The 18,094-nt window shown below is 48.0% G+C and overlaps 1 protein-coding gene across 1 annotated transcript in view; it reads right to left on the reverse strand.

Annotated features, from left to right (window-relative positions):
- LOC126521455 (metabotropic glutamate receptor-like) overlaps positions 1–12,349 on the reverse strand; it is a 285,492-nt gene extending 273,143 nt beyond the window's left edge. Inside the window, exon 1 of the mRNA XM_050170157.3 lies at positions 12,263–12,349. The gene's annotated coding sequence lies outside the window, so the exon portion shown is untranslated. The remainder of the gene's footprint in view (positions 1–12,262) is intronic.
- Positions 12,350–18,094: the final 5,745 nt, after the last annotated feature.

An 18,094-nucleotide genomic window follows, 5' to 3' on the forward strand; every position in this document is an offset into this window, starting at 1 on the left:
TGAGAAGCAAACGGTTGAGAGGGGGGCGGCAACAAAGCATCCCGTCAGTCAGCTGTCTGCGAGTCGGCCCTGGAGAAGGACGCGTCCCTTTTGTTCCGCGCGTCGTTCCTCGATAGCCCCCTACATTCGGTCTTTCTTATTGTCTCGACGCTGCCTTCGGCGCGTCGCAACCGATGACATTCGAACTTGCCTCATTGTAAACGTTTGCAGCAAAGGTCAGGGGACAGAGACAAAACTAGTAAGCCCGTCTCACGGTCGAGCTCACCTCGTCTCACCATGGCCTCGGAGATCAGGCTCGCAAGCGTTGCTGCGCGCGCGGCATCTCGGAGGGCGTGATTCCAAAGGCTTCTTTAAAAAAAAATTTACTAAGCTAAGCTAAGCTTAGCTAACCCTAAATATGCAAAGCGAAAGCTTGGTTTAGCCTATTTAAATCTCGGTGTCACTTGGTTAACCTTTCGTTTAGCTGTAAGTACTATACTTAGGTATACAATCATCGTTAAGCCAGGTATGATGGCTGTGCCTTAGTCGGTATCTAGACATGACTGTGATTAGGCTTGGGTAGACACGCATCGATCGACGGTGCGACGCCTGCTGTGCCACAGGGAAAGCGCAAGTGCTAGACATGCAAAGAGACGCCGCGAACATGCGCATCGTCAAAGCACAAACGGACAGGGCGCGAATACGGTCGCTAGATTGATCTCGACGGTGCGACACCTGTCCATTCCGCACCCCCTCCACTGAAGAGCTCGCCGCGCGATATCCGCGAAATGGTCAGGCGCCGCTTGGAGACGACGGCTTAAAGCCTACCGCTCCCACGGAACGCTCAGGGAAGACGGCCCGGCCTCGCTCTCATCCATGGCCAAGCTAGCGCTGACTAGGCGAGCGCGGCGCTCCTCTCCGCCAGATGCGCGGCGAGTCACGTGGTTAGGTGGCAACCCAGCTGCGGAGAGCGCATGCGCCAAGCCGGCGGCGGCGGCGGAGCTCGGCGAGGCTAGTCACGTGATGCGTTGCCAAGGGTACCGCGCAGCTGCGGTCAAATGAAGGTCGAATTGCTGGCGACCGCGAAACTCGGCTCGATGCGGTTAGTAAAGCTTTCGTTTTAAAACTCTTGGGAAGGCGATAACGCTAATTCGCTTGGTGCGAATAAGAGTGGTGTTAGTCAAGGCGCGAGGACACTGTTCGAAAATGCCCCGAAGTTTGTCCAGAATCTGATAAGTATTTTACAAGAGAGGATTTGGCAGTGAGACAAAACGTCACTCATCGCCCACAACATGCGCCACCGAAGTCACAATATGAAGGGTCAATTCCGCATGTAGTTTGTGGCACGAACGTTTGTGTATGGCTTACTAGTTTACCCGCTCTCAGCTAAATGCGCTTCGCATGGGGTATTTGTTGCGAATTTTATAGTCGTTCCATCACTTAGCACGCATTGCGTCGGCTTATTTTTCTCAACAATGGTCTTCTTGTCGCAGTTTGCCCGCAGAAATGGCGCCGACGGCTAAGGAGGCAGCGTAGGGTTTTCGACCTCACACTAGGCGGCCGACGTCGCCGGTGCGGAGTATCGCTAACCGACTACGCTACTAATAATCGAAGAGGTTTACCGTATCGGACCCGCGCTGTGTAGTATCTGGTATACACCAAACCGCAAAGTTTCAAATTACTATTGAACAATCAAGTTCACAATTAAAGGCCACCTAATTCAATATAATTTCGAGGATGACTAACTTTTGTGACACAGTAATGCAATTACGTATACAGCGTGCCCCAGCTAACTTGAGCCAAAGCAGCTTAAGAATATGCGAATGCCACATAGCTTGACAGAACCAAGGTAGTGTTGTTTTCCGTCGCTTAGAGATACTCAAATTAATATTTTTCATTCCGCCTAATTAGATAAGTTGTCGTAATTAATTAATCAACTTCTCAAATATTATAACTGGATGAAAAGCGTCAGCAAGAAAATTGTAGAGCGACATGAACAACTCCCGATACAGCTTTCTGTTGCTCAATACGCGCTACATGAAAGTGTTTTGCTGAGCGCGAAAGAAGTCCGCAAATACACGCAAGATTACCGCGCGACTGGCCGCTCGAGACACTGAAGTATGTGGTTAAGTGCTCGTTAAAGAACTACATGTGGATTAAAGGATCCCCCTCCTTCTCTCACTGCTGTGTCCTTCATTATCCGTCGCAAAATTTCGGGGAGTTAAAAAAGACAATTTGATTTTGGTTTTCATTCTCCCTTTCTCTCTCCTGGACACTCGTACCGGCGATACGTGGAGACACTGTAGTGCCACATTTGCTCGTAGCGATCTTAGACGCTGTAACGATAAGGGGCCCAACTCACAAAGCTCCTCGTTCGTAAGTGCTCTTTGTCACTGGCTGGCTTCCTTCGCTAATAATACACCCAGAATAAGGATTGGCTGTCGTTTGCTCTTACGAACAATTCTAGTGCAGGATATTTTTTGCGAATATGGGATGACGATACGACCTACAGAAAGGAGGGGGGGGGGTGTTATTCTGTAAGTGTCCACCTTACGGACATGTCCATTTCGTCTGCTGCTGAAGTGCTGATTGGCTGGGGGTGCCTGTCTCCTTCTAACGAGCCGCCTCCCCCCCCCCCGCCCCCCCCCCCCCCCAGTACAGCCAACCAGAACTTTACCAGCAGACGAAATGGACATTTCCACTACGTGAACACTTAGGAGATCCCTCCTTGCGCCTCCCCTCCCACACATACACACACACACTACCACCAACTATAGGTACAAAAGGGGAAGCGCGAAATGGCACGGATCTGATTGTGTCTTTATCGGGCTTCGAGCGAAACCTTCTCTGAGTGAGCGCGTTTGTTTGCGATATGAAGTGAGCAAACAGTCGTCTCGTGATGCGATTTCCTTCCGGGCGAGTGCGCGTCGTACGTAGTGGTTCAACGGCTTGAACGAAGGCTTGGCAATAACAGAAAGACGGTTTCCGCAAGAAGGTTAGGCGCCACCGCCTTTGGTGCTTACCCTACGTACTTTTAAGAATGTATTTGCCGCCACCTTTTAGATCAGCCGCGCGTGCCTTGTCGTGATTCGCCGAAATGCGCGCACTTCTCACTTGAGTAATGCGCATTTCAATGCAATATACTTGCAAACATATATTTGTCACTGCTTTCACTCTTCCAATGGCACTCGGCGGCCCCAGCTCCTGCGACAACCGTTTTATTCAGAAATAAAAGTCTCTTATAATTTATTTATTTATTCATTTATTTATTTATTTACTTATTTATTGGAACATGGCCATGCGCTAGATATCAGCCGCGCGAAGGATAAGAATTATGAGAGGTGTGATATACAGTGCTTCATCGAGCATTACCATGGTTGGCGAGTTCTGTTTCGTTGCGTACGCCTCACGCGTGGATGACAATCACACGGCAATGAATAATTCCGAGGCGTACTTTTAAGGGATTTCAATTACAGGTGCCTCTTAGCTCACGCATGCGTTTATGCTGAAGTCCCAGAATCATCGCGTCCATTGCGGCAGTAGGCCCGCCGAGTGAACTATATAACACGCATTGGACAACATTCGAGGTCACCCAATAATAATTAGATCCGGCGGTTTAGGGTTCGCACAGCATAGTTTTTAAGAGTCGGCTATTGTGAGCACAGTTGAGAAGGAAAGAAAATAACGGAAAAGGAAGATTCACACTGACAGGCCTTGCTGAAACTACACATTCGCTTTATTTGCCAGTGTTACACCGCTGGGACGAGCTGAACAATCATGTTACTCTTTCCTGCACGTAGCGTTACGCCAGTATCAAACGGAACGCATCGTCCGCTCGTGCAGTTTGTTTTGCAGCGTATACAGGACTATTTTTGTACCTGCATCGGTACAACGCGCGCAGCTAGTACGCATTCTGGCGGCGATGAGCGCGTGTGGACTTTGGAGCAGTGCCGTTCGCGTGTCGTGGCTTACAAGGGCGCTCTTATTGTCATTCGGGACAATTGCCCCCATCAGGAAGTGTTAATATGTAGCCAGGCGCGTGTTGCGCGACTGCCTGTGTGTTGCGTGCATGTGCGTGGCTGCATACGCTGTCGCAGGCAGGAATGTGTCGCCGGAATGTCTCCAGCTTTCGTTCAAGCACTGTCTTTCTCGCGCGTGCGAATGGGCGTAGTAACAGTACGTCAAATTAAAATCGATAGGGAGTTCAAGAAGTGCGACTGCGTGAAAAAACATAAAGGCTATTTTGAATGAAAGGTGGGAACAGAAATATATTTGTCGGATGTCTTGCTCAGTAAAGCTGCACGTGGATCTACAAGAATGATACAATCCATGTTCGATGCGCGCAGGATCGTTTGAATAATTTTTATAAGCCGCTAAGGGACACTACGCTGCGGTGACCGTTCACGTCATGCAAAACTGTTTTAATCAAATGTACTTTTTTTTATCGCCGTCTTCCGTTGTTTGTATCGCTGCGAACATAGCGGCCAAGCCTAAGAAATGTCAGCGTCCATCTCCAACATGCCTCTCCGTGACTCTCTTTTTACCCTGTTAGCTGCCATTCAAGCAGACCCCATGGCATACTGAAGGGGACAAGGCGTATTGAAAAATCGTTCTGGCAATACTTGCTGCTATGAAGCGCTCGGAGTTGTACTCCCTCAGAAATAATCTCCTATTCGATATACCGAAATATCGCGCTACAAGCATGACCATGAGTGAATCTGCCGCAGCAAGCGCAAGGTCGACTGTTTTTGCACTAGCTTCTGGACGTACGCAAAACAACAAAACAAGAAAAATTTAGAAGGGCAAGCGCGGGCAAAAACATAAAAGAAAGAAAGAAAGAAAGAAAGAAAGAAAGAAAGAACGCGCAAAACGAAAGTAAACACTGCAGGGAAATTGAGACGACAGCTGCGAGTCAACGATGACATACAGTCGCCAGGTCGCGCTGCGCTCGCGTCGCCGGCGTCGTCTCCGACCACGACAAGGTTTCGCACCGCGCACGGTAACGCCCCGCCGGAGGCACGTCACAATCTGGTTAGATACGGATCTAGGAGCAGAGACGGAAATTGAAACGGGCTGTCGCGTCGCCCACTGCTGTCGCAGCCTATAGCTTCTTCTCTCAGCAGCACACAGCTTGACGTTTGCCGGTCCCGCGAGCGTTCATGTTTTTTTTTCCTATCGAAAGCGCCTCTCGCTTGGAGATGAGTGGCCATGAATAACGCCGCAAGTAAAATCAGTAGCCGCAGTGGATAAAATAAAACAAATGCCACACGTCAGGTAGCTGCAGCAGTGGCAGCGACACCTGAGAAAACGTCGTCCGCTTTGGTGCGGGAGCTGGAGGCGTAACGTGAAGACGCCAAGCGGAAAAGCGGTTTCGAGTGGGAAACCGTCACGGGACCTTCCCCTAACTCGTATTACATTGACGCCGCGGCAACTCGCTCAATGTGTCGATGCGATGGAATAACAGCGACAGAGGGAGCCAGTGCTCCGAAAGTGACGTTTCGTCGAGCGATGCATGCAGGGTGACGATGCGATTCGGCGAGAAAAACCAGCTGGGCCACGCAGTGTCTTTCGGGCTACTTCGCACGACATATATATACTGCAAGTTTGAAGGGTATCGTTCGTTTTATCCCTGTCAATCTATTGAATGTTTTTTTTTTTTTTTAGTTTAATATTAGTGTGGCAGCTGTGTTGTCTGACTCCGTGGGCCGCTTTTGTTCCAAACTGGTCCCCTGTCCTGATCAGTTGCGATACGTCTTTAATGGAGAAGCAACGAAAGATGTCCAGAATGTGGCGAACATTTGTTAATTGTTTCAATAAACTAAAACGCGCTTGCAGGGCGAAAGCTGGAGCACATGTACGCGTGGTAATGTGATCAATGTAATAGCGTGATCAAAACAATATACGCGTGGTAATAGGATCATTAACGGAAAAAAAAGAAGACTTCAGAAAATAGACAGCACATTACAAATAGAGCAAAAAGCGCGGTATTTCTTGAGGTGCATCTCTTCTTGAGCAATTAGGCAACACTATGAGGGAATTTTCCCAGCTCATGACCACGTCACTACACCACAGACATGCCGGATCGCATGCTATAGGTGCTGGCCTGATAGCCGAAAAAGGAATATGCACGTGCGGCCAGTGCACAAGACATCTTGCAGTACCGCAAAGAAGATGTCGTCGTCCGTGTTAGAAATAGCTCGCGCACCTGTTTCCGACATCGAAGGTTCTGCATCGACGGCGTGTAGATTTCCTTAAATTACCAATTAGTGGCGGCCAATTAAGGTTCCGACACACAAACGCCGATTCGCTCTGGAAATATAACGCTTTCGCTGTTAAGAGGAAACTCTAGACCGGAATTAACCTCCTCTCTAAATACATACACAAGAACGGAGAAATTGTTTTTCTCGACAATCACCGCAACAATTTTGATGAGGCTTGTTGCATATAAAAGAGAAAGTTAAAATCTACTAACTCTAGCATGTGGATTTTCAAACTACGGTATGACATTTCTTTTTAAGAAAAAAAAATTATTGAAACTGTATAATTTCAGGAAACCAGTATCAAGTTTACAACTCTGTTATATAAACTATCAATTTATATATAATTCTATAAACTGCACCTAATAATTAATAAATATAAAGCGGATAAAACGGTTGTATTATGTGAATACTGATTTTAGTTATGCTCCGAAATTGTGAGTAAGGCTTTTGCAGAACACATGTGAACACAGTAATACTTCATTCAAGCAGTAAATTCATATAAAGAATCGTCCGCTCGAGATGGTCTAACAGATAGAGTTTAGAGAACTGCTGTGACAGCTGTTTTTGGCGTAGACGTCCGTATATGTAGTTTTCGGGCCACTACTATTTTTAACTTTTCTAGATTTCGGCACTTTCTAACTTTTAACGTTCTCCTTCAAATGCAACGGATTTCAATCAAGTCAGTCTAGCGGTTTCCTGGTAAAATCATTTCTTTGTTTTCCCTATATTTCAATAGGTAAATCAATGTTGCACATGAGCTCAATGTTCCTGTTATGATGCTTTACTAAGCAACAAGCTCGCGAACCTTGGAAAGATGGTTTCTCGGTCTGATAGTTCATTTTCATACTTCGTGTTATATAGCTGTAGCTAACGCTCGTCATCGGTGCCCTAGCTGCCTGTTGTGAAGAACAGCTACTTACATGAGTAAAACGCGAAGGTCGCGCTACAGGAAGCGGTCATCTACAGAGGGAATGTGCTTTCTTGCATGAAAATTTACTGTTTCTTAATAAGAAATATGTCAATAACATAAGGTGATGAGCGCTATAGGTGCTCTTGGTTTCTAGCAATGAAGTTTAATACATGTGCGCACATGACGTAAAACAAGGAGGATACAAAGCACAATTTTTACAAGCGTTGAACTATGCCTGCCTTTTATGGGATCTGTTTTGTGGTGTGCATCTTAACGCATTTGAACAAATCCAGCGTGCGCCGGGGAAATGCGACTGCTTTCTAAGTGTAAAGGCGATGATAAAAACTTGGTGGGATCGCTTTGAAGAACGGATCAGATTGCATATCAAGCTGTCTCATATCGTATCAAATCGCAATTTAATCACCGCAATAATGCCTTGATGGCGCAGCGCGTCATGTGTGAATAAATAAATAATAAATAAAGGGCCTGCGTTTCGGTCGCATCCACCTCGACTTTCGTGTGAGCTTAAAAATGAAATGATGCATTTTTTCTTCTTTATTCACGTGCTTCCAACTCTGCTAGGGAGAGTTTTCCGTCCCCCCCCCCCCCCCTCGCTCCGATTCTCTTCACTGTTCGACTTGGCTTTGTTGTTTTCCTCGGTTCTTGCTCTCGTTTTTCAGATCTCTTGCAAAAGGGCCCGAATGTCATCGACCAAACGTCGCGCGCATGTGAAAGAATTGCACAACCGTCGCAGCGTCCGCCACGACGTCCGGGAAATGCTTTGTTCCTCTTTTCTTCCTTGTCCGCAGATAGCAGCGTGCTTCTGCATCAGCAACTTCACAGAATAAGAATCGAGACGGTTGTCTCAGCTTGTCCTCGTCTTACGACGCCATCGCAATCCGCCGCAGTGGCTCAATAGGCTATGCCGGTTACTAAATGTCCGGTTGGATTTTAGAGAGAGAAGAGAGATAAAGCTCTTTAGTGAACAAAAAAAGCAGAGTGATTAGCCAGGGTATTTTCGCCTACATGCTACTCTGCAGGGAATGGAATAAAGAAGGAGAAAGGCCCTAGAAAAACGATGATGGCCGCGTACGATCTGATGCAGGTAGAATGAAAAAGCACTGATGTGCTTTGACATAAACGAACGCTGAAGAAGTCCAAGAAATCAGCGTTTCTTATAAGTGGTCGTGTGTGGTTACCATGTTTCGCACTTAAGCTTTGCATTGGGGAGTGGACTTGACCCGATCTGTGTGTGTAAACATACAACCAGAGTGTCGAACCGAGACTTTTTTTTTCTTTCTGGTTTTGGTTTCGGTTAAGCGAGAACGGTTCAGTTCTGGTTCAATCCGGAGCGAAAGAATAACCGTTCAAACCGGTTCGAACTGGTTCGCATAACTGAAGAAATATTACAGGAAAACAGCATAAACTTTCTAAAAAAGCTCAAAACTGCTGCTAAGCTTCACAGAAAGACAACGCGTGTTTTTCAGGCTGCACGTAGTTAGCACTTACAAAAAAAATTGTGCAGATCGAACGCCAATGCTGGAACCAATCTGAAACGAAGCTTTAGTTAGAGAGACAGAGAGACGGAGAGCAGAATTTAATGAGTAAATGCAGATAGTCCTCTAACTTCTACTCTTGTTTGCAGAGGGAAGGAAAACAGGAGTGAAAGGAGGGGCATGAAAAGTGAAGATCAGGATAGACAGAAGGGCGCGACTAGCTGTCACCGCAGCTCTTGTCCGAATGGCCCATTCTCAGCGTCGAATCTAAGCCGGCGCTGAATAAAGATTCTGACGGAGCCGTGATGGCTCGCTTAGTTATAACAATGTCCGGCCAGGATACAGTAAAGCTTTCTTGCTTAAGTGCCTCTCATTAATTTGCGCTAACAAAGAGTTTTTGCGAGTACAAGCCCTGAACCCATATTCACGAAAAGCTCTTAGGCTGTAATATTGGGTAAGAGAAAATTTCGGCCAACCCTTATTCTGGACATATTAGCGAAGGCTGCCGGCCAATGGTACTTACGTACGAAATTACTTACGAGTACTTTCGAATAAAGCGCTTTGTGAATTCCGCCCACGGATCTTATTCGCCAGGAACACGGAGTTAAGTTTGTTAAGGAAAGTTTGGAAGGGCACGGCTCTGACACCCGTGAAGCCGGCACCTTTTTACTGAATGGAAGACTTCTTGTCATAGCGGAGCATACACATCTACAGATCACTGTTTTAGGTGCAACATAGGAAAGTGAGCCGACGTCTTTTACCTCACATAGGAGCGTACGGCCTATACCCAGCAGCCAGATTACCCGCAGTCTACCCGGAGCCCACCGTCCCGCAAGTTTTGGCTATGGAAAAGGTCAACAGGGTAGCCACAACACAGAAAGGGGATTGTCAACTGTTGTGGGGAAATCATTCTGCAAGACGTCGTTGCCCGCGCAATTTTGATTTGCCCCACGGTAACTCCCATCCTCTGGCATTTCTCCCAACATCATCACGACCGTACCCGTCATAACCTAGCAAGAGTGTCACCACCAAGAGGGCAGGTCATACCCGTCTATTATAAATAAAACATATTCAACTACCTGGGATAGTAGGCAAAGAAAACTTGAATTGAAAGATCCCGCTGCGGAAGCATATATCGAAGAAATACCGAAGAAGTTGCTGTTTGAGAAAAAATACCGTTTTAATTTCGGTTTCCGGTTTTTGGTTCAGTCCAAGTTCTATACCCTCCCCACCTGCGACCCATATTAGCACGCGGAGGACTGTTACACCGATGGATGAAGACTACAAAGAATATAGATCATTCGATTAGTGGCGTAGATAAACGTGATATACCGAATGGAGTTTCCGTTGCAGCATTCTCGTCCTTATTATGGTTAGCTGTAGTGTAATAATTCATTTATTCATTTCTTTACTATTTATTTATTAGCTTACTTTTATATTTTTGCAGTAAAAAGGGAAGAAAGGCAGTAGACGAGACTATCGCGTACGTCAAAAATTTCCACAGCGATCGGTGAATAACAAGACAAAAGCGAACGAAGTTGAACCCGAATTCTTCCACTACACAGATTTAGGAGCAATCTACGCTGAAGGTTTGGGTCGTAAATCCCGATAGATCACACACTATGCCCGCGGAATATGGGGCACCAGAAATGCTTTTGCCCATGAAAACTTTTCCGGCGATCTATGCGGCTAGCATTAGACAGGTTCAGAAAGAAAATAAAGGGCACGTTTTCGTTATTCTTGTTCATTCCTTCCACAGTACGTTCACTCTCGACGCCGATTTGTTCCAATGAAAACGACAGCAGCTACAACATACGCTTTTTGTTCGAGACCTAAGAGCGTGTACAAGGCTATACGCGCATTCCGCATGAGGGAAACGTTCCTGTTGTGCCAGCGGATTTCACTTGTTTCCTCACGCCATTTAATCCCGTGCGCTTGTTTTCAATAGATCCAAATCGGTCACGGTATACGATACCCTCATCACGCTTAGGCAAGAAATGCGTGCACGTTGTTCCTGAAGTCCCACAGCAGCGAAGACATCTTGCAATGATTAAAATGAAAGCGAAAAAACTACGATTTACCGTACCGTATGCTTTATTATAGAACGTGAACACTTCAATGACAGCGGTAAGCGACATAGTCAGGCGATCACGTCACAGCTTCCGACCTTCACTCAGCCCTGGCGCTACGAAATGTACCAGTCCTTGACCATACAATCAGCCCCACACTTTTCCTTCTTCCCTTTTCTCGTTTTCCTTCTTTTCTTTTTCTGCCGGGATCAAAACGGTAGCACATATTACAGTCAAGAAACCTCACTGAAGTGCATCCCAGTTTCCAAGTGCGTAATTTGCCGAAGCAAATTGGGCTCATTTTCCACGATTGCGGTCACAGAAACAAGCTATAGCGCGTGCGAAGGTCTCCCCCACTAACGCTCTCTCGCCGCTTTGCGAGAGCTTCAACTCGGCTCGTTTCAGAAGCCAGTGCTGTTTGTGCCAGCCAGAATATTACTTCAATTAATGCGCAAGCACAACTCCCCCTGACCGCAGAAACCTCTGCACTTCAGCGAAGAAATTGAAAGCGCAGGCAGCGTTTAGCTTCAAAAGCGGCTGTATTTGTTGCGAAAACTAAGCCGTCGGCGTCGTTGAATGCCGCACGCGGTGCGCACATGCGCTCATTAAGTTGTCGCGGGTGTCCAACACACACCCGTTGAATGCCTTCAACTCGGCGAAAGTTAGCTTCGTTTATCGTATGCAGCCGACACGCGAAAGAAAGAGAAACCGCAAGGCGAACGGCTCTTGTGTAGCGCAGGGCATCGGCAGACGCCGGCACCCCTCTTTCGCGCATGCGGCAGCACGTGCTTTCCATCATGCCAGAGGCAGATACGCTAATTAGCCGCTCTCCTTTCGGGACCACGTGACGCGTGGCGGGCCGGCGCTACAGCTCGTTCGCAATATACCTGCATCTCATCCCACTGGAGTCTACCGCCCGGGGGGGGGGGCTACCGCGCGCGTGCCGTCTTTGAGCGACGTGCGATCGAGCGCGTCGAGCGACAGCGACGCGAGTGATGCACGCGACGATAACACGCGATGCGCCGTTCAGCGAAGAGGAACGCGGGGACGGGCGCCTGGCGCGCGAGCGCTGTCCTTTGCGTCCGCAACGCCGTCTGACCAGCAGGGTCCCGCAGACGACGTAAACGGTCGACTAAGCACGAAAACGTCCGCACGTTGCACACGACTCAATCTGCTTGCTTTTCAATCAACCGGTGCCGCTTTGCTGCTGTACACCAGAAATGCAGAAGCACCGGCGTGAGCTTGTCAGCTGACACCGAAGACGGTCGACAGTGCGAGCGAGCTAGATGCCTCGTTCTGTTGTCGTTACCCCTCCCGTGTGAAGCGAAGACGCATGCAGAACTTATATCCTTCTCTTCTTCTAGTTGTGGACCTTCGATCACGTCTCTGTGCGCGATGTTTCAAGGATCAGTGTCCCCCCGCCCCCGCACCCGGCGACGAGTATAAGGCATTGCACGTGCAGTCGAGGCGTGTCGCGCTGGAAAGCGCGGGAAAAGTGGGGATAACGGGAAAAAGAGAGAAAGGGTAGAGATGCCGGGCGGCGCTCACCTTGCCGACATGGGGCGTGCGTCGTGGCGAGGCGCGCCGCGCTCGCTGCAGCGGCACACACACACTCGGACCAGCGGCCTCCGTGCCGGCGACTGTCAACGCGCCGGCGGCGCTGGCGAGCAAGAGCGAGCGGGCGACCGAGCCTAGCGCAGCGCCGCCCATCGCGCTGGCGTCGCCGGCGTCGCGGTCGGCGATCGGCGATTTCGGCGCGTCGCGAGCGCTTCCTGGCGGCCAAGCTTCGACGGCGTGTGCAGGCCGGCGCCTTGGTCCGCTCAATAATACATCGCGAGAACGAGTGCCGGAACGCCTGCCGTTTGCGAGAGACAGTACGATCGGACTCCCGTAATCTGTCTCAATAAATCGGTGAATCTCTTGTAGCAGCAGCAGCAGCAGCAGCAGCAGCAGCAGCAGCAGCAGCAGCAGCTACAGTTGTAGAGTAGAGGGCCGGAGGGCTGAATTTCACAGGTGGGGTTGCTCGTGAAAAAACTATTCGCAAGAAGCTGTCGCCTCGTGCATTTTTGTAGAAGCGGCGGATTCTGTGTGTTTGTAAGATGCAGCAGCTCATACAAACTACTCCATTTCTTCGTACGCTCACATACATTTCTGTCATCTCATATGCCGGCTCAAATTGTTCCTTTTTTTCATACATATTTCATTCTTCCGTGAGCATTGCTCTTACCATACATGCAACGTGATCGCGACATTGTCCTCGGGCGTCCGTTATGCACAAAGCTACCGCAGTACTGCCGCAGCTCCTGATAAGCAGAACGTGTGACCACCTCCAAGTGCGCGCGCGGTACGCTTACGTTCGCGTGCACTTAGGACCGCGCGAATTCTCACAACGCAGTTTTTTTTCCTCCCTCACATCTACGTCCCCGCGTTCTCCTGTGGAAAAGCAGTAAGGAAGCTGCAAGCGTAGCGCGGAGAAGCAAACCCCGCGACCACGTGTAATCCAAGTCAACCTCTTTTCTTTCGCCTTATCTCTCTACTAGCGTCTGCGCCTTTGTTGCAGTAGCGGCTGCTATAATTCACCCCTGCTGTGTAGGTGTCCAATCTAGAAACACGTTTACACGGTTTCTGAATTCAGTCCTTCCTAAAACGGGCCGCTACTTTCACGAAGTGGCGTGGCTTTAGCCGGAAAGCGTGTGGAGGTTTCGAATACGACAATACTTTTGCCGGCACCGTCGGAGCCCACGACGCCAAACGACACATTTTGTGACGACCTTCTGCTGTACGCGTAAGCCGTCGGCGCACTGAACTTCCGTCGCGACGAATTCGTGCTAGCGTGACGAAGACGATACGTCTGTGTGCTCACATCCGGTCCGCAAGCGGTGAGTCCTACCCGGCTGTAGCGCTTCCGGCGGACGATGCGCAGAAACAGTGAGACGCGCCTTTCCCATTCTCGCCTAGTCTCAATGACAAGAGATCGAAAAGAAAGCACATTGTATCTCGGAACTGGCGCTTCGAAACGCCAAGTTGTAAGGTTCTTTGGCGTGAGCTTGCCGTGAACGGATATATCACCGAATAAGGTGTAATTTAGCTATACTAACAGAATCTTGCGCTGCTGGAAAACGCTATATTTCTCTTTTACGTTGCCGGTGGTGGCCGGCGTGGATGGATTAGTCGGTGAATGGGGATGTTTAGATCATCATCATCATCAGCCTGGTTACGCCCACTGCAGGGCAAAGGCCTCTCCCATACTTCTCCAACTACCCCTGTCATGTACTAATTGTGGCCATGTTGTCCCTGCAAACTTCTTAATGTCATCCGCCCACCTAACTTTCTGCCGCCTCCTGCTACGCTTCCCTTCCCTTGGAATCCAGTCCGTAACCCTTAATGACCATCGGTTATCTTCCCTCCTCATTACATGTCCTGCCCATGCCCATTTCTTTTGTTGTATTCATATAGGAGGTTGTGGCCAAGTACTGCACCAGGGTGGCCAATCCTGCTCTGGTGAGAGAGTGCGTTACCGGTTCTGGTCACCGGGATCAGGCCGCACTCCAGGCCTGTTGATGCTTTAGAACTAAGCACTAAATATGACGTCAAAATAAATTGTTTTCCGGGGCTATAACTAACATTCTCTTGTTTGCAATTACACTAATAAACATCCTGTTATTGCAACAGTTTTTTGGCACATTAAAGAAAAACACTTTGAAAAGAAAAACACATATTGTAACACTTAAAAACGAAGCACAGGCTTTTTTAACTCTCTGGCCCTGAACGGCTGTTTCATTTTTCTTTCTTTTTTATCTTCCTTCCAGCAAAACTGGTACTGTCTTTAGATGCGTTCGGAAGATTTCTGCTACAAATGTTTCTCAAAATATTTCAGAAAGCCACTGAAGTTAATGCTATGCGATTTTGTAGGAATATTTAGCTTCTTAAGGTACGTATAACTTTAGAATTCTGCTGGGTAATTAGGCACTTAGCGCTAAATTACCAAACTTTCTTTATTGTCGCAGTGATACGAGGTAGAAATTAAGTGTGTCTAATGAGGAAAATGTTGGAGAAATGTCGAAAATCTGTTTGCTTTGGGGACACTAAAATATAAAATGTTTGCTAAGTCGAATTCTGTTCAACGCATGCTGGTAAATTTAAACACGTAGGGTGCCTTTGCGGCATTGCAGAAAAATTTCACTGTGTCCCGTCATCAGAGGGTTTAAATTTCTACTTCAAGCAGGAAATAAAATTTAACAATGTTGTCTGAAATGCGTCTTTTCTGGCTGGTTTTTTTCTTAGTAAAATAAAAGCAAGCTCACGCTAGGCAAATATAAAATATTAGCCCGGTTAATTAGAACCATTTATTTGTTTCAATAATCTTTCAATTGGATTCGCGGATTAACATATACGTGGGGTAAAAGAAATCGCAACAGATAGCGTCTTATGTACGTAAACTTCAAAGACGATATAAAGTGTGCCACTAGTCGACAGTTGCCTTTAATATCACTTCAGTGACACACTGCGTGAGCGAACATATGAAGCATATAAAACTCACTCAGCCGCCATCATAGGTGCAGCTTCGGAGGCGAAGAAGCTCGTTATCTCCTCTATGACAGATCGCATCACTAGACGTGCGAGCCCTCTTAGCGCAGGTGGTTAGGGTTAACCGGGGCCCTAATCGGTGAGTTTCGAAGTGCGGACATGCTCAAGCACCCTGCCCCCTGCCCCTCCACCTCCTGTTTTCCTTATATAGAAGAAAGAGACTTCACTTACAAGAAAACGTTCTTGTCGCCGGTCCTTTATTCAATGACCGCGCACTATAGGAGCTGAAGCTTCACAGACCGGATTTTCACTCTGCCCTCTCGAAGTACAGCTATAGCGCGCATGCATGGGGTGGCTTTTGCCCTCTGAGACCCAAGCGCGCCGTGTTGAGTCGGAAATGTAGTAGCACATTCTGTCGTTCCCTTCCCTTCGCTGTCGGAATAAATGGAGCGGGGACGCGGGAGAAACGCCAGCAGAGAAACCCCGGCTTGCGAATACGTAGCGCTCAACGAGTGGGTGGTGCTTCTCCGCGGGCAGAGAATGTGCCGCAGCTCCAAGTTCGAGAGTCAATTCCTAAAGCTATCCCCGGAAGATCGCCAGCATCGGTGTGTGAGCTGCATAGGAAGTTCAACGGCGCCGGCGGAACAGCCGTGGTTCGGCGCGAGGTGCGGCAGGCTGTGAGGAGAGCGCGCGCAACATGTGAAAGGGTTTCGCGGGAACCGGAGAGAGGGCGCTTTGCCAGGAAACACACACACACACACACACACGCACACACACATATATATATATATATATATATATATATATATGTGTGTGTGTGTGTGTGTGTGTGTGTGTGTACGCATGCGCGCGCCGCGCCGCGCACACGCACACACACACACGCATGCACGCACGCACACATCGCAATGTGGTAAGCACAGGTGGAAGTCAAGGCCGCTACACTTCCCGCTCTGAAGAATAAGAAGAAACCCACATAGCTGCCGAACCGCCGTGGTGATATTTCTTGATATACAGGGTGTCCTAACTATAATGCATGAAGATTTAAAAAAATATGCGAAAGCCACGTAGATGGACAGAACCAAGGTAATGTTGTTTGCGGTCGTCACTTGGAGATACTCGGAGTATTTCTTACATTCCGCCTGATTACGTAATTGGTCCTAATTAATTGATAAACTTCTAACATATTATAATTAAATGAAAAGTGTGAATGAGAAAATTGTAGAACAACATGAAAAACTCCCGATAGAGCTTTCTGTTGCTCGATACGTGCTACATGAAAGTGTTTTTCCGAGCGTCAAAGAAGTCCGCGTATACACGCAGAGTGCCTCGAGCGGCCAGTCGTGCGACAATTTTGCGTGCATTTGCAGGTTTCTTTCATGCTCGGAAAAAACCCTTTTATGTAGCACGTATCGAGCAACAGAAAGCTGTATCGGGAGCTTTTCATGTCACTCTACAATTTTCTCACTGATACTTTCCATCTAATTATAATATTTGAGAAGTGTATTAATTGATTAAGACTAATTATGTAATCAGGCGGATTTTTAAAAAAATATCTGAGCATCTCCAAGCTACGGCAAGTAGCTTGGAGATGGCTCCAAAGCCTGCACTCGGTGTCGAGGACATCCGGGCTTAAAGGAAGCGTCGCGCGGAACAGGAGCGTCTTGGCTACGCAGCGAAACGAGGTGCAGACCGTGAATGTTTGTATACAATGTATATATCCAATTTTGTAATAATTAATTGAATTAACTGCAACCCCACAATTGAATTGAAGTTTAGCACTTCTGCCACCATGAGATGTGCCATGTGAGGCAATAATAATGCTCAACCCTCTGAGACATTATGAACAATGACGCGCAATGCCTTAAGCAAACACGTTTCCCAGTGCGTTCTGTGGACGACGCAGACAAACTGCAGTGGTACAGGGAAGGTAACACGTTACATCAACTCACCACTCTCGTACCGTACTAAACGCTGAAGAAATTGCACATTCGCCGCCAACATCACCACTAATTATCGTCAATCAAAGCAAAACAGCCTACAAAGCTTCGCTTACATCGATTCCCACAGTGTGTGTGATCCGCCGATTTCATTTTTTTAAATCTTCTCTTGTTTTGTTATTTTTTATGCCCTTACCCCGTCTCCATGTGCAGAGTAGGCGACCGGACAGTTAATCTGGTTAACCTCTCTGCTTTTAACCTCTTGTTTTCCTTCCTTCCGTCCGCAGGCCTCCTTCTTCAACGTTCGCATTCAGAAAAGTACAATGTGAATTTTAATACGGCGTCGCCACTTTTTCGGCAAAGATAACGAATTTTTTTATCCGATACAGGGCGAATGAAGTCTTCGGAGTTATTGAAAGAGACGCAGGAGGAGGAATTCTCCCAGGCACAAAGACCTACACAAAGCCGCGAAGTTTCCGAAAGCACCATCGCTTATTTGGACGCTAAGCTCACCGAAGAAAAAGAAAAGAAAAGAAAAAGAGAGAGAGAAAAAAAAAAGGAAAAAACCTAACAGAGGGACTCCTAGAAAAAGGAGGAGCCTTGTGAGAGGTATTTGCATTTAAATTGGGGCGACCAAGCGCCGGCGCTGGTCTGGAGAAGCGCTTAGCGCTCAACCCGACGAACGACGGCTATACGCACGTTTATGGAACTGCGTCGTCAATGAGCCGAAGCGATGCAGGGTGGGAGTCAGAGGGTGAGGGAGGTGGAGGGGGAGAGGCGATACGATTTCTATACGCACGCGCAGTTGGCATTCGTATCTCGGCGCGCGCGCGCGAGTTGACAGCCGTTTCGCACTCAAATTGTCCTCGCGGCAGGAGTATACCTACATGTACTTCCCGCCCTCCAGAAAACCTCC

Source organism: Dermacentor andersoni, chromosome 6, assembly GCF_023375885.2.
Source record: "Dermacentor andersoni chromosome 6, qqDerAnde1_hic_scaffold, whole genome shotgun sequence".
Lineage (NCBI taxonomy): Eukaryota > Metazoa > Arthropoda > Arachnida > Ixodida > Ixodidae > Dermacentor > Dermacentor andersoni.